Source organism: Pinus tabuliformis, chromosome X, assembly GCF_031772625.1.
Source record: "Pinus tabuliformis cultivar Carrire ecotype Pingquan chromosome X, CPIR1, whole genome shotgun sequence".
Lineage (NCBI taxonomy): Eukaryota > Viridiplantae > Streptophyta > Pinopsida > Pinales > Pinaceae > Pinus > Pinus tabuliformis.
In genome coordinates, this window is record NC_142308.1 from 935,067,451 (window position 1) to 935,084,365 (window position 16,915).

Consider the following 16,915-nt stretch of genomic DNA (forward strand, 5'->3'; position numbering starts at 1 on the left):
TATTTAATTGATCGTTGTTGCAAACGGGGGTATATGTCTTTTGGTCATTGGAGTCAATGAATAAGGAGGTTGTTGGATGTAATTCCCAAGGTGATTTATAATGACACTCTAATGTTGAGCCTTTCTTTTTCAAGCAAGTGCCTACAGTGCAATTTGAATGGTGTTCAATGCAGTTGACAAGTTCTTCATAATCCTTGGAAGGATCAATTTTCAAGATATCTATCGTGGATAATATGCAAGGGTCTTTTGAATTTGAGTGAAGAATGAGTTGGTTTGAATGGGGGAGAGGCAAGGGTTCCAAGCTAATATGTATGTGTCGAAGAAACACTTAGCATTATCAACTGCATCTGCATCATCCCAATTTATATTCTCTGTATCAAGATCGTCTTTTAACGAGACAAAACTATGGATATGTGAAGATCCTTTATGCTACCATTCATACCTATAAAGGAAGATTTTTGTTAGAAACTATTGCATTTGTTGAAGTTCAATGTATATATAAATATGATAATATTGTAATAGAATGCAAACATGTACCAATAGTCTTTTGATTGTGAGTGTTTCTCTAAGATGAATTTGGTATAGTATTGTGAATCTATAGTGCATATATAGTGATGTTAAGTGGGGATTGCAAATAATGTTTTCATTTCTCCATTTTTGTTGTTTCATAACATCATGAGGTTGAATTCTTGACATGACTGGGTGAATATCAGATCATTTTGTATTAGAAATTCTCAATATGACTCAATAATGTTGGGCAACTAAGTTGAGAGATCATATATGTTACCTCATTCTTAGCTTTGTTCCATAAAGATCTTGTTCCACGGAGGGAGAAACTGAACCACATAACTTAATATGTTATTTTATCATCTAGGAATATTTTCTAGTAAGATGTTCAAATCATGGTTAGATGTTGGGAAGTTGTCTGCAATGTTTTTCTTTATGAAAATGGAGGTTGTTGCTTAACTGTGATTATGCATCATGAAATTGTATAGGTGGTAGCGAGACCTTGGGTGCTTTCTAAACCAATTTTCATGGTATCGTATGAGGTGAAGTGCAACATTTGAATTGCTTTCATTCTTGGTTGATTGAGCATTACAACTTTTGTGGGGAAAAGTGTGGGGAAATCCATAGAGAGGAGACCTTTTGTGTTGTATTAATTGGTTGGAGATAGTCTGATTGGAGGCCATTCAATTGTAGTATCAAAATGGTGGTTGGGTGCTTGTAAATATCATCATATTTCTTTTACTTTTGTATGTGTATTGGGAATAATGGGTATAAATGATTATGTTTGTTGGAGATTTGGGCTAGTGGAATCTAGATGGTATGCAAAGAGAGTTGTATATCATTGATGGGTGGTTGGATCATTAATGTTAGAATAACAAGGAGAAGTGAAGACGTCAGTGGGGAAGTTGGTAAAAATGTAAGTGTTTTGTGGTCAACACAAGCATCTTTAGAGTAGGGGTCATTTGATAGTTTGTATTCCAATGTGGGAAAAACACGATATCTATTTACATTGCAATGGGCGGAACTATAGGAATTGCGAAAACCGCTTCCCACCTTGGTTGGTTCTTCAATTAGTAATGTTATTGGAATTGTAATCTCAATGATCAAAGCTACGATGGGTAACCAACAAGATGTCTAAGTCCTCAACATGTCGAGGTAAGATATTGGTTATTGTTGTAATGTCTTGTGGGAAGCTTATTGTGTGGCCACTATATTTATATTGGCCACCATGTGCATGCATTACTTGGAGTATCAGGTTGACTTTAGGTATGAGCATTTCTTTGATTTATGTAAGACAAGCCAAGACAAGCAGTTGAGGACAAGGGTCCATGTTGTTCCACAATGAGAAGTGATGGTTGTTTGTTTCAAACATGCATTTGGAGCAACAATGCATGTTGTTGGAGATGCAAAGATGGATTCCAGGGTATGATTCAAGACAAATGGAACATGAATTTGTTGGTGGGAGTTTATCAATCCTTGCACGAAATTCATGATGTGCATGGGTAATGTGGGTGTTGTTAAAAGCATGTGCTAGCAAGTTGGTGGCATGATGAATAGTGTGTGTGTTTGTCTGAGTGGTTTGTTAATGAGAAAGATATTTTTTTTATTGTAAAAGAGGATTTTTTTGGAAGTGGGAAGTGGTAGCCACATTTGGGTTTAAGGGAAAATGTGAAGTAGTGGCATATGACTGAGAGAGGGAGGGTTGGGTGATTTTTTGTTTCCTTTTTCTTTGGGAGTTTGTGGAGACTTTATTAGAATGATAAAATTCACATCAGTGTGCATTTATTCGTTATTTATTTGTGGCATAGTATCTTCGAGAATGTTCATCATTAGAAGTAGTGGACTATTGTGGAAGTAACTTCAAACAAGGTAAGGCACCTAGATGTGACAAAGGAAAAAAATAGAATGTTATGGGGAACAGAAAGAAGGATAACATTGAATAACAATTAATAAATAATAGCAAGTGAAGAACAAAATATTCTTATGTTACATTATCACATGAATAAAATGAGGTGTGGAATTGCTTTACATATGGAAAGGGAATTTAAACATTTGAATAGTATGCATGAAGAAACATTTGAGTATATTGCAACAACATATGTAAATAAATGCATTTGTTGGACTCATCAAGTTCCATGATTTGTTACAAGAGGGAAAATGCAATGTTGAAAAGTGTATTTACACATCGGAATATTACATATAGCAGAGGGCATACAATAACTATATGTTGAGAAAACATTACAACAATCTGCAATGGTACATGTAATTAAATCCATATGCAACATGTGTTCAAAAAAAATTTAAACATTGAAATAGTACATATAATCGAGGAGGCATATGAGGACTATATGTTAAGAAGACATTACAACAAATTGTAGAGGTATATGTAATTAAATCTATTTATGATTTGCAACTTTTATTTATTTCTTCAAGGATGAGGTTGTTGCCTGATGAGAATTAAAAATTTTCTTTCTTAATGATGACAAAATTCATGCGAGGTATTTCTCTAAATGTTTCCATCTTCACTGACAATGTGAAGAGGTGATCTATCCAAAGTACTTTAGAGGCAATCCCCTTGATTGCATCTGGGTTTGAAGATAATAAGTGGAAGTATTTTGCACTAATGCCAAGTATGGTAGATGTTGCATCTTCAAAAGCAATTGTTTAAAGAAACTCTCCTGTGTGATCTTGTATGTCGATTTTAAGTATCTATAATCACATTCAATTACATCAATGTTGCATTTAGGACAATGCCATGTGTTTACATGATTGGGAATGAGTTTTTGCATGCATTTTTTCCCAGCAATGATAGAAGGGCAAGGAAGATAACAAAAATTTTCCATCCATATTTTTGTTATTGTAGCCTTCACCTAAAAGGGTGTGAAATTCTTAGAGGCGTCAATGTTGGAAAGCTCAACAAGTGTTATTTTTTTAGGCAGTTGGGTAGAAGAAGATGCATATCTTGTAGTCAAGGATGGAGAAGTTGTAGCTAAGTTGTCCTTTTAGAATCGTGCTTTTAGAGTATGAGCCTCTTCAATATCAGGGTTGAGAAGAACAATGGATTTTGATGTAGTTCCAACTTTTTTTCAGTTGAATTCATGGACACGAGTAGACTTAATTGCAACAATATGATTTCTTCCAGTGATGCGTACAGAGGAGATGTCTTTTTATTTTGCATCAATTCCCCCCCACCTCCCAACCCATAAGGTGGCATCCATGCTATATCCAAATTTGTCTTGAAGGTTATTTTTTTGCTTAATATCTTCAAATCCATCTTTTCTATGTATAGTGCACGAAGGGAAGATGTTAGTAGCAACACCAACAACATCAAAAATCAAGTTGACATATGTTGATATGATTTCATTGATCGGTCTTATGATAAAGCACATTATGAGAGCACATGCTCTTTCTCCTAAGACATGTTCTATAATAGGTGTTTCATTCAATAAAATCTCCCAAAATATGAAGATAATATAATATACTTCATTTACATATATTAATTTACAAAGTATTATAACTTCCCACCATAATATTAAATTGTATTAACAATGGAATGAAATTATTATATAGTATAAAATGATAGTGTAACCATGGCTTGATTCAAAAGATATATAAATATTAATATCTATATTGAATTATAGTTAAATAATCTATCTTCCTATATAATTGTAATTAATGTATAAAAATAATTTTTCTAAATAGATAATATAAATATTTAAAAATAAAAATAATACACTAACCATCCTATTATATATATATATATATGAAAAATAATCATTTTAAATTATTTTATTAAAATCTCAAGAATAGTCCTTTCCAAAGTATACATTTCTCTTCCTTCACCTTATTAAGAGGTTAACACAAGGAACGGTGTTAAAAAAAACATATCAATATATGGTTTTCTAAATTATAAGTACATATCCGACAAGTTAATGAAGTGTGCAACCTTACTTATGGTAAGTAAATAAACTCCTAATATAAACCTAGAAGCCCAAAATTATAACCATATATATAGAGAGATATAAACCCATATATAGATTTAGTGTGGAATGATAGGAGTAGAAAATACCGAAGCCAACGACATCATTTTGTTTCATCCTCCCTCATTACTCTGGTGTGATTATTTATGGCTTTGCTCATTTGATGTGATGACATGTAATGGCCCCACCCTCGCTCATTTAGTTTCTCACTGGATGTTATTTAATGAAAAACAACGAAGTCTCTGTAATGCTCACTCTCGCGAATTCATGGATCCTAGCCAAGTCCAACATTCAAATTATATTTCATCCATTCTCCAACTCCATTGTATAAGACTAATGCAAAGAAATGAAAAGTGCAAATTTATTCATGAATAATATTTTTGGGTAAGTTGATAGAGGTGTCATTCATGTACTAGATGATTAAAATTGCAACAACTATATTTGGTGCACAACTCATCCCATTGTCTCAAATATGAAGAGTAAGGAATCAAAACGTTGTTATTCAAAGAAGTATTTCCACTGAAATTTACATAAGTATGGGAAGAAAAACATTGATATTCAAAGAAGCCTATCCACTAAATCCACATTTTGTCAACATCTGAAAAGAAATGTTCCTACTCTCTTTTCCCCTATATTTTCATTATCAGTGGAGTCACACATCGATCCATCATGTCTAGCAAGAAATTTGAGCCCATTAAACATTGTTTCATATACAAAAATCTATCCATGTATATATACATGGGTTATGTTGCTCACCACGACAACGCATTGTTTGATAATTAGGGTTTATGTTGTAAAATATGAGGAGGAGCACATTATGGAAAGTTCTTGTGTTTGCATTAGCATTACAAGCAACAACAATGGAAGTGATATACGATGGCATTTCTTTTCTTACACTATTGTTGTTTTTACCTTCTCCCTCACTTTTCTTTTTTCACTAGGGATGTTGCTAACCCCACGACGACGTGCTAAAATAGTGTTAAGAGTCTGATCATTGTGGCTACGTCTATTGTGTACAGGAAGTGGTGTGTAGATGCATCAAATTTGTGGTTGCTTCCTCCTCCTACAACTCCACCAATGTCACCAACATACCCTCTCTCTGTGGCGTCAATGTTGGTGTTATAATGTACCCAGGGCAGACCTCGGAAAATGTATGCAATTGGTTCAATGGTTACTTGGCGATTGGGAATCAACAATGCAAGATACTCTAATCGTCTAACAAATGATCAGACGACTGAGAATGACAGCGAGAGAGCCATTCGTCCAAGGGGAAACACCTTATGGTGTAATTAATTGGCTTATGTATGGTTTAGCATTAATTAGGTTTTAGGTTTAAATGAATTTTTAACCAGCCTAGATCCATCTTAACATCAGATCTACCAAGCGTTGAGATGGATCAAATCTCTGTTCACTCTAAAATAGGTTTGCATCTCAAGAGATTTGATCCCTCTCGACACTTGTTAGATCCAGAGTTAAGATGAATCTAAATTGGTTTTATTGTTAATAATAATTATTAATTTTATGTTTTTTCTTTTCTTTTATTTTAATCTTTAGTTTTATTTATTTTGAGTAAATCAAAATGTTTTATTGATAATTATAATTATTAAATTTTTTATTTTATTTTAATTCTATTTTGATTTCATTTACAGAACATTACAACATCTCCCTCATAAATCATACCTATTTGCTTTTAGATTTAATTTTAAAAATGCTATAAAATAAAAATAAAATAAAATATTTATAAAATATTTTGAATTCGAAATGAGTTATGGTTTTTGGGATGTGGTATTGATAAGTCATGTTATTGGCTCATAGTATTATAACAAAGCCTATTTACAAGTTAATAATATCCATGGTAAAATAGGGGTGAATATGCATAGTTAATAATCTTGTTATATTATAAGTTTATTGTAAGTATTAAGTTTTTATGTGCTTATTAATTAAATTTTAATATAGTTACGAAATCATTATTTTGCACCATTACATCTCCCCTATACCTTTTTTCTTTTAGATTTAATTTAACAAATGTTATAAAATAAAATAAAATATTTAAAAAATGTTAACATACAATCTTTCCTACATTACGCCTAACGCCTACACATCTCCCCTATACTAGGTTGTAGAGCGCCTTTCAACGCAATTATGGTGAATCAATAATTTATTGGAGTAATTTGGGGAGGATCATGATCAAACTTATCAACTGGCTTAGATTTATTTTAACTTTGGATCTACCAAGTGTTGAGAGGGATCAAATCTCTTTTCACTTTAAAAGAGGTTTTCATCTCAAGAGATTTGATCCCTCTCAACGCTTGGTAGATCTAGAGTTAAGATCAATCTAGGCTAGTTTAATATAAGCCCTTGCCTTCATTGATAGAGGAGGATGGTTTATGATATCCTAAGGAGCGTCCACCACTCACTTGTCAAACATTGTTGGCATTTTCCTCTCCTCATATAGTTCTTGCACCTATTCTTGTTCCTTCAAAATGTACAAGGCAATGGAAGTAACCTTTATTTCCAACCCAAGTTAATAAAAAATTGAGAGCACTAGAATTACAAAGATCTCCACCATTTTTTAATTGATCAAAACAGGTCGCTTTCAACATGTGGTATTTTGGGACTCTACTACTACACCACAACCCAAAATTAATATTGTGTAGAGAAAAATTCTTTATATAGCTACAAAATTTAAATGTAAAAATCAATATGATTTTTAATTGTGTTGGTAACTCATAAATGTAGAAAACTAGATCCATGTTGCAATATAGGTTGTTTTGGTTAAAAGTAGAAGTTTTTTCTATATCTATCGTTAGATATAAAAGCTTTGAGCTCTAAACCTCCAAAACCATAGTTGACCTCCCACAATCCCTGATGGTGTTTGGATGTGGGGGGCATGCCTCCCCTTGTCCTTCTCATGCCTTAACATTAATGTGTTTAACACTATTATATCGGTGCATTCAATAACCCCAAGTGACCTACCAAATTCATGTTGAAGACTAAAGAAATTCCAAAAGTCATATTGAACACTTCAAAATGGTGCTTTGGTTGGTGGATCAAGGTCTAGTGGGCTTGTGCACAGGGATTTGGCCCTCCCCAAAATCCCTAAACCTTTGGTTGGATAAGAACTGAAGGCCTTTGGAGGAGGTAGGAGCGGAAGGGGCATTATTCAGCCCCGACGGAAAAATTATGTCACAATATACTTGGGGACTTGGTCTTGCAACCAACAATCAAGCTTAGTATCTTTCTCTTTGGAAAGGATTGGAAATAGCTATTGCAAAGAAAATATCTAACCTAATTGTTCTTGGTGATTCAATTATTTTTATCCAACAAATGATCAAGGATAAGAAGGTGACATGCTTAGCTTATTCTCCCTTGCTTCAAATAATTATCTTAATCGCCTGTTAGTTTGAGCAGCTAGAAATCTTCCATGTGTATAGGCATTTGAATTCAGTGGTAGATGACCTGGCTAAAAAAGGATCTGCAATGGGTTAAGGAAGAATGGAAATGGATCATTATTTTATTAATTCCCTCATCCCTTAGCTATGATTGGAATCCAAAGGAACATTTATCTCCATATTAATCATGTCACCATGGGAAAATTTATTCAAAATGATTCAAGGCCTTTTGCCTCCCGCTCAGCTTGACCTTTGGCTAGATTCCAAAAAAGGAAGGGCCTCAGGATCTGAGGCCTTTTCTTTTATGGTCATGGATCCTCAGTGCTCCTTCCTGGTGTCTTATGTTCATTTACAAGTGGCATGTTATCTTATCTCAATCCAATACAAGGAATTTGGTATATTTAATTCAATTTTGGTGGGATTTGTTGTGAATACCTCGGTCGTGGAGTTTCATTCCTTGTGCAGTGGGATGGATTTAATTTTTCCATCCCACGACAGTCATCAAGCATTTATTCTTTGTTATTCGAAGGATTCCAATATGGCTCTGGAAATCTTGTTATAATCTGGCTAATGGAAAGCCTTCAACTTTGTTTATTTAATGAATCATTTGACCTCCCAAATTTTCCAAGTGTCGTTAATCCATTCTAGTTTAGGAGCATGGAGAACATTTGTTTATGCATTATCTCGTTCTGTGCAACACTCTCTTCAAATATGGTTGATTCTTCATCAATTCTAGATAACGTCAATGCCAACATGTTGTTTGACATGTTATTGGAAGTGGCCGAAGCACTTTTGGCTTCTATCTAAAAACTAGATGATATGGTATAAATTCAAAGGAAATCATTTCAGCTCTTTCTATAAACCAAGTTACTCAGGAATCATGCCAATATGGAGAAAATTTTGAATGGTCTGCAAGAGGAAGTTAATTCTTTCAGTGCTCGGGTTACTATGTTGGAGATCTCCAAGCTTGGAAATGCACAACTTGACTTGGTTAGGGTGGGGGGGGGGGTAGTTCTAATGTTGCTTTGGAAATGAAAATATCTCATTGCTCATGGGGGTCTGACACCCTTGGTCATGGATGTTGTTGAAGAACGAGTTCCTTGTTGGTGATTGATGGTTTCAAAAATCCTGAAGATCTATGTTGCCACGTAAATATCTTTTAATACTTCAGTCTTTTTGTCAAATTTTCAGTAAATATGTATTCAATATAGGAAGGAATTGTAGTTATAGAGCTAGCAATAATTTTGTATGGATTGATGAACACCTCTTTTGTAAAAAATCATAGAAATTGTGTAAAGTTTCTAGCCCATAATCCATTTTTTATTAATATCAAAACCCTTACCCATTCCTTTAAAAAAAAGGAACTGGAGGCATTTGATTAAAGGAAAAGTCTCAACCTCCTTTTGTGGAATGGGTTTTTTACCTTTTATTTGGAAGGGAAATCTTATAAAGACTTGATATTCAAAAGTGGCCCTTATTTTATGGGAGCTCAAGGCTTATATCTAAATAGATGAGTCCATATTTCAATGTTGAAAATGGTATTCCTTCTATTGTTCCTATCTAGGTAAAAATACCTTACTTCCCCCTCCCACCCCCCTCCATTGCTAGAATGATGAAACATCCAAAAATATTAGCAATGCCCTAGGAAAAAAATTATGGACAAAGAAGAACCTAAGGATGGGATGTTTGCATGTGTTTGCATTTGTGTTGAAGTTGATTTGGAGAAAGGCATCCCAGAAGTAATATAACTATCTTTAAATAATTGGACCTTCCTCTAGGAAGTTGAGTATGACCAACTTACCTTTAAATGCAAGGTTTTTCACGAATATGTTCATTTTTCCATAAATTACTCAAAATATTAATATGCTCCCTCCCAAAAGTAAGAAGGAGATAACTGACAAACTTCCAAGGGAAGAAGAGGTCCTCGAAGGCCACAAATTCCCCCTTAGTCCCATGAGAATCATATTGGTCCTAAGGTATCGCTTCCTCCTTACTGTCATTTAGGGGATCATTCTTCATTGAATCTACAAGCTGATTGCAAAATCTCTCTCAATAATTAATTTTAAGTCCTAAAGTGACTAGAGAATATAGAGGAAACTTACAAATTTTTTGAAGATCTTCATGAGAAGGAATCTTCCCAAAGAAATAAAGAGGAAGAAGAAGGTATGCCTCCACTTGAATATGTTCCAATCCCCATACAAATTCCATAGAGAGAAGAATAAGAAGAACATGCCTTTGAGTCTCCCCAAATACTTCCATCAATCCTCTTTGCTCTATTCCACTAGATAAGGAAATCTCTGGAAGCAATACTAGTGATATTCCTATAAAAAGGTCACGTAGGAAAGCAAGAAGAAAATAAATAGATATATTCACTCTTAGTAAGATGATAAGGATTTAGAGTTGGGGACTAAAAAATAAATCAAAGAGGCATTGATTAAAGTCATCATAAGTGCAAATAAATAGATAGGCATGATTCCTCCCTAGGGAGGGTGTATAAAATCCACAAGTAAGTGATGAAGGTGGTCACTTGGAACTATAAAGGACTAGCAAATGAGAAAAAATATTAGAAACTAAAAGTTCTATTAGAGAAGAAAAACACCTGATCCTTATACTCTAGGAGACTAAAATGGAAGAGGAGGAAATTTTGAGTAAAGGAAAAAGTGTATGGAGAGGCAATGAACCCTTAGAAACAAGCTCAAAAGGTGCTTTAGGAGGAGTCTACAATCTTTGGGACCATTTAGTATTTCAAATATTAAAGAATGGAAATCTCCACATTAGGTAGCCCTCAACCTTGATCCAAATTTGTGAAGGAATGAAATGAAATACAAATTTAAACAACAACACAAAGATACAATGAAAAGAAACTTAAATTAATAAATAGCAAATGTTGAAAATTGCTTACATGCCAAATGAAAACAAATTAGCTTGGGCAATCGTAGCTTATCTCTAAGAATAGATGTGATGGCTACATGCCTTCTGAACTGAGTTACAATGAGGTTTTGAGTCCTTTTTATCATGAACAAACAATGAGAAACCACAAACATCAAAAAACCTAACTCTAGGAGATGAAGCACCAAAAGTGTGTGGGCTCTGATGGGTTAGGTGGAATGTCAACTTCCCGAGGTTGTAACTTTGGCATACGATCTATGTTTGGATACATGATAGCCTGTTGGAAAGGTCTATCAGAGGAAAAAAGATTGACTGCAAACACCATATTTAACTCATATTTTCCCATTTCCCCCAAAAACACCGATTAGGGCCTCAAAATAGTTCTAGAAGTTCAGGACCCGAAAAACTGCCAAAAATAGAAAATTGTCGAAATAGGAAATTATGCTAGAAAATAGGAAACTGAAAGGAAACAATGTTGGGGGTCCAAGTGGATTAGGCAGATGGCAACCAATATCCAAATGGATCATTCATCCCCCCTTAGGAAGAAATGGTCCCCATTGCATTGAGTGCTTTCATGAGACGGGAAAACTTCTACTAAACTTGGTCCCTGGTGACCCACTTACCTTGGTGTAGGAGCTAACCAACTTTGATAACCTAATATAGTTGTATCCTCTCTTAACGAGTGGTCTTGATATATGTGTCCATGATCCAATCATTTGTGGCATGTTCAATGCAATTTGGGTTGAGCTCTGTTGGTGTCACATGCTCGACAATGTTTGATGTGTCCAAAAATGGTGAAAACTATGGCTGAAGGGTGTCCACAATGAATATTGGGTGCATGCCAAGGAATGGGGGGATACTTAGCTCAAAATTGTTGTCACCCATAGCCTTGGTGATAATTTAAGGCCTGTATCAGAGTGATTGAAGCTTCCAATAGGCTCCAATAAGACATTCCTTCTACAAATGCAACCAAACCTTGTCACCCACTGGAAACTTATGTGGCACCCGATGTTGATCATGATGTTGCTTGTACTTATTATTGGCTTTATCCAAGATATCGTGAACTTTCTAATGGATGTGTTGAATGCGTTCAATAAACTTGATGGCCTTATTAGTTTTATATTTAAGATGTGTAGATTATGTTTGTGTAGTTGCAAGAGGCATTGCAACATTAATGGGACACAATGGTTGAAATCTTAGTTTCTCATAAAAGGGCCATTGGCTAACAGACATACAGAGAGCTATGTTTTAGTTGTGTTTGACATAGGGAAGGGTCTCATAACCGATGTTCATGGATGCTTAGAGTTGTGCATGCGTAATATGTGCACTATCATCCTATTGACAACCTTTGTCTGGTCATCAATTTGGGGGTGGAATGCAGTCAACTTGGTGAGCTTAGTGTCCAAAAATTACCAAAGGCTTGACCAGAATGCACTTAGGAAGCTATTATCTTGATATGATATAATGGTCAGCGGGATCCCAAAATGTATCCACACTCATTCAAAGAAGAGTTTGATGGTGGCTTCTGTTGTGATACTCTTCTTCCAGGCAACCAATATGGCCATCTTAGAAAATCTATCAACAACCACAAATGCACAGTCATTACCATGCTTGGTAAAAGGAAGGCGAAACATATAGTCCATGGAGATGGATTCCCAAGTCTGGCTAGGAGTAGGAAAAGGAGTGTGCATGCCTTGTTTCTTAATGATTGGCATGGTGATGGCACATGTAGTGCACGATCTGATATATTTTCCAACATCTTGTTAGAGATTTGGCCATTAAAAATACTTCTACAGTACTGCCACTGTCTTTTCCACACCAAAGTTTCCTATGACTTGGCTGCAATGCGCCTCCCAAATCAACTTGACACACTCTCTTGAAGGAACACAAGTATGTCTCGGATAACACAACAATTCGTCCTAGAGGTGGAAGTCTAGAACTTGCAAACCATTATATTAGAATAGGATGGATTTATGAAGGAAAAAAATGATATACATATTTAAACAACAAGACAAAGATATAACGAAACATAGCTTAAATTAATAAATAGCAAATGTTGAAAACTGTTTACATGTAGAATGAAAACAAACTAGCTCGGGCGATGGTATCTTATCTCTGAAGAGATGTGACAACTACATGACTTCTAAACTGAGTTACAATGAGGCTATGAGGCCTTTTTATCATGAAGAAACAAAGAAACCCTAAACATCCAAAAACCTAACCCTAGGAGATATATCAACAAAATCTTGTGGGCCCTGATGGGATTAGTTGGAACGTCAACTTCCCAAGGTCGTAACTTTGGCATACGATCTTTGGGGTGCACATGATATTTCGTTAGAAAGGTTTATTCGAGGACAATAACTTATGATTGCAAACATAATGTTCTAACCATGTTTGTCTATTTTCCCAAAAAAAATTGTTTAGGGCCTAAAAACCGCTCTGGAAGTTTAGGACCCAAAAATATACCAAAAATATAAAATTGTTGAAATAGGAATCTGTGTTGGAAAATAGGAAACTAAAAGGAAAAAATGTTGAAGGTCCAAGTGGAATAGGTGGGTGGCCACCAACATCCACCTGGATTAGTCATCCCCCCCCCAGGAAGCAATGGTCCCCATTGCATTGAGTGCCTCCATGAGATGGAGAAAATTTTGTTGAACTTGGTCCCTGGTGACCCACTTGCCTTGGTATAGGAGTAGATCGACTTTGAAAATCCAATATTTTTGGATCCTCTATTAGCAAGTGTTATTGATTTGTGTTTCCATGATGCAATCACTTGTGGCATGTTCAATGCAATATGGGTTACGCTCTATTGGTGTCATCTACTCAGTAATGCCTGATGTGTCCAATAATGGTGGAAAGTATGGTTGAAGGCAGTCTACTTTGAATACCAGGTGTAGGAGAACGAATGGGGGAATACTTAACTCGAAAACATTGTCACCCATAGCCTTGGTGATGGTGTAAGGCCTATATTGGAGTAGTTGAAGCTTTTGATGGGCTCCAGCAAGGTGTTCCTTCTGCAAATGCGACCAAACCTTGTCGCCCACTTGAAACTTATATGGCACCCAATATTGATCATAACATTGTTTATATTATTATTGGCTTTATCTAGGATATCATGAACCTACTAGTGGATGTGTTGAATGTGTTCAATAAACTTAATGGCCTTATCAGCTTTAGATTGAACATGTGCATATTATGTTTGTGTAGTTGTAAGAGGCATTGCAATATCAATGAGACACAATAGTTGAAATCCCAGACCCACCTAAAAGGGGTTGTGACCAGTCAAGCTATGGATATCTATGTTGTAACTGTGTTGGACATAGGGAAGGCTCTCATCCCATTTTCATAGATGCTTAGAGTTGTACATGCGTAATATGTTCACTATCATCTTATTGACAACCTCTATCTGGCTATCAGTCTTGGGGTGGAATGCAGTCGACGTGGTGACCTTAGTGTCCAAAAATTACCAAAGGCTCAACCAGAATGCATTTAGGAACCTGCTATCTTGATCTGATATAATGGTTTGTGGGATCCCAAAATGTACCCACACTCGTTTGAAGAAGAGTTTGGCAGTGGCTTCTGTTGTGATACTTTTCTTGCAGGCAACCAATATGGCCATCCTAGATAATATATCAATGACCACAAATACATAGTCATTACCATGCTTGGTAGAAGAAAGTCAAGATATATAGTCCATGGAGATGGATTCCTAAGGCCGATTATGAATAGGTAGAGGAGTGTAAAAGCCTTGCTTCTTAATGGTTTGATTGGCATTGGCACAAGCAGTGCAAGATCTGATATATTTCCCAGCATCCTATCAGAGCTTTGGCCAATAAAAATACTTTGATAGTACTACCATTGTCTTTTCCACACCAAAGTGTCTTATGACCCAACTATAATGCACCCTCCATATCATCTTGGCACGCTTGCTTGAAGGAACACAAAGATGTCCCAGATAACACAACAATTTGTCCTGAAGGTGGAAGTATAAAATGGCTTTCCAGCCATCAAAATCTTGTAGGTGGCAATGAATTCTGAGTCATTTTCATATAGTTGTGTCCATCCAGAGGTCTCATTCCCACAAGAGTTAAGAACTGTGATTAGTGCCACAATCGGGGGCTGACTGAGGCAATCTGTGACGTGATTAGTGATACCCTTCTTATATTTAATGTTAAAATGGATTTTTTGTAGGTATGTAGACCATTTTTTATGGCGATCATTATGAAACTTCCCCTGTGTCTACATAAACTAAAGGGTTCAATGATTTGTTTGGATGATCATCTCCTTCCCTAGAATATAATGTTTCCATTTCTGATATCCCAACATGATGGAATACATTTCCTTATCATAGGTGGGGTGCCCTCAAACAATATCAGAGAGCATCTCATTGTGATATCCCACTGGATGCCCTTAATGAGTGAGGACTGCACTAATAGCATAGCCAGATGCATCTATCTCAATCTCAAATGGTTGTTGTATGTTTGGAAAGATGAGGACTGGTGTAGAGCAAAGGCAATGTTTCAGTTTAATGAATGCCTTCTATTGTGACTCAAACAAAAAAAAAAATCTTTCGCTCCACCCTTGGTAACTTGGATCAAGGGCTAAGTGATATGAGAGAACCCCAACACGAATCTTTGATAGAAATTTGCAAGGCCCAAGAAGCTATAAAGCTCTCTTAGAGTCATTGGGTCTAGCCAATCCCAAATGACTTAGCTCTTAGCTGGATCCATATGCACACCATTCTCATCAATTATGTAGCCTAGATATTGGACCCGGTCCATGCCAAATGAGCATTTCTCTAGGTTGGAACATAGCTTGTGCTGCCACAAGGTTTGAAGGACCTATCAAATATGTTGTAAGTGCTCTTCTCAACTCTTGTTGAAGATGAGGATATCATCTAGATATACAACCACAAATAAGTTGGTGAAAGGTCGCAATATGTCATCCATCAGCCTCATAAAAGTTGTAGGGGCATTTGTCAACCCGAAGGGCATGACCAACCACTCAAAGAGACCCTCCTTGGACTTGAAGGTGGTCTTCCATACATCTGTGGGTTCTATTGGAACTTGGTGATAACCATAATTCAAATCAATCATGTTGAAGTACTTAGACCCCTTGAGATGGCCAAGAAGGTCATTAATCAGTGGGATTGGGTACTTGTTCTTGGCGATGATTTTATTCAGTGTTCGATAATCAATGCAGAGTCTCTAGGTCCCATATTTATTCTGTATGAGTACAATTAAGCACCCACAAGGTGAGGAATTTGGTCGGATGTGCCATTTTTGTAGCAACTCCTGGAACTGTTGCTTGATTTCCTCATTTTCTAGAAGAGAGCAGTGGTAGATTGACCCATTACAAGAGGTGATTCAAGAGTTAGATCGATGGAATGCTTGACCTAACTATGAAAAGGTACCCCTGTGGGCAAGGAGAAGATGTCCCTATACTCTTCCACAACCTTATCAACTTGCTTCTGCTGCACGAAGGAACTCTTTCTAGGGGCCATGGATGTGGCCATGATCTTCCCCATTACTTTGAGAGAAAATCAAGAAGAAAAAAAATCCCTGGTATGGGAGATGATCTTACTGCATTTTGTTTGGTCAATTTAGTGTGATCTAAATTGCTATTTAAAATGTCAATCCGGGGTTCGTAAACTGATGAAGTGAAGTGTACTATATGTACTAGATAACCATTTCCTTAATCTTTTGTCGTTTTTGAGTTTTTAGTTTATTTTTGGATTTATCTTTTCCTAATGTGTGATGGTGAAAATGAAAGTGAAGTATGAAGTATGGATGGTGATGGTGGTTTCTACAGTGATTTTCTCAAACTTGAAAGTGCTCAAGAAGAAAGCTTTAAAACAACTAAACTGAAATCAATTCTTAAGAGAAAGTAAATGCATCAAACAATGAACTAATGACAATGGCCCAGTATCCTTGCTGCTGAATGAAAAGAAAGTAAAAACTGAACTTAAAGCAACTCAAACCAAAAACAAAGCAACTAATTCACACTACTTAAACTCTTCAGATCCTTTACCCTTCAGCTCAATCTACCTTGTGGGAAGTAATCATGAATAAGTCAAGCAATATGCTATCTAAATGGCAAGAAATTAAATTGCATAAAAGAAACTAGTCACACTACTTTAACTCTTCT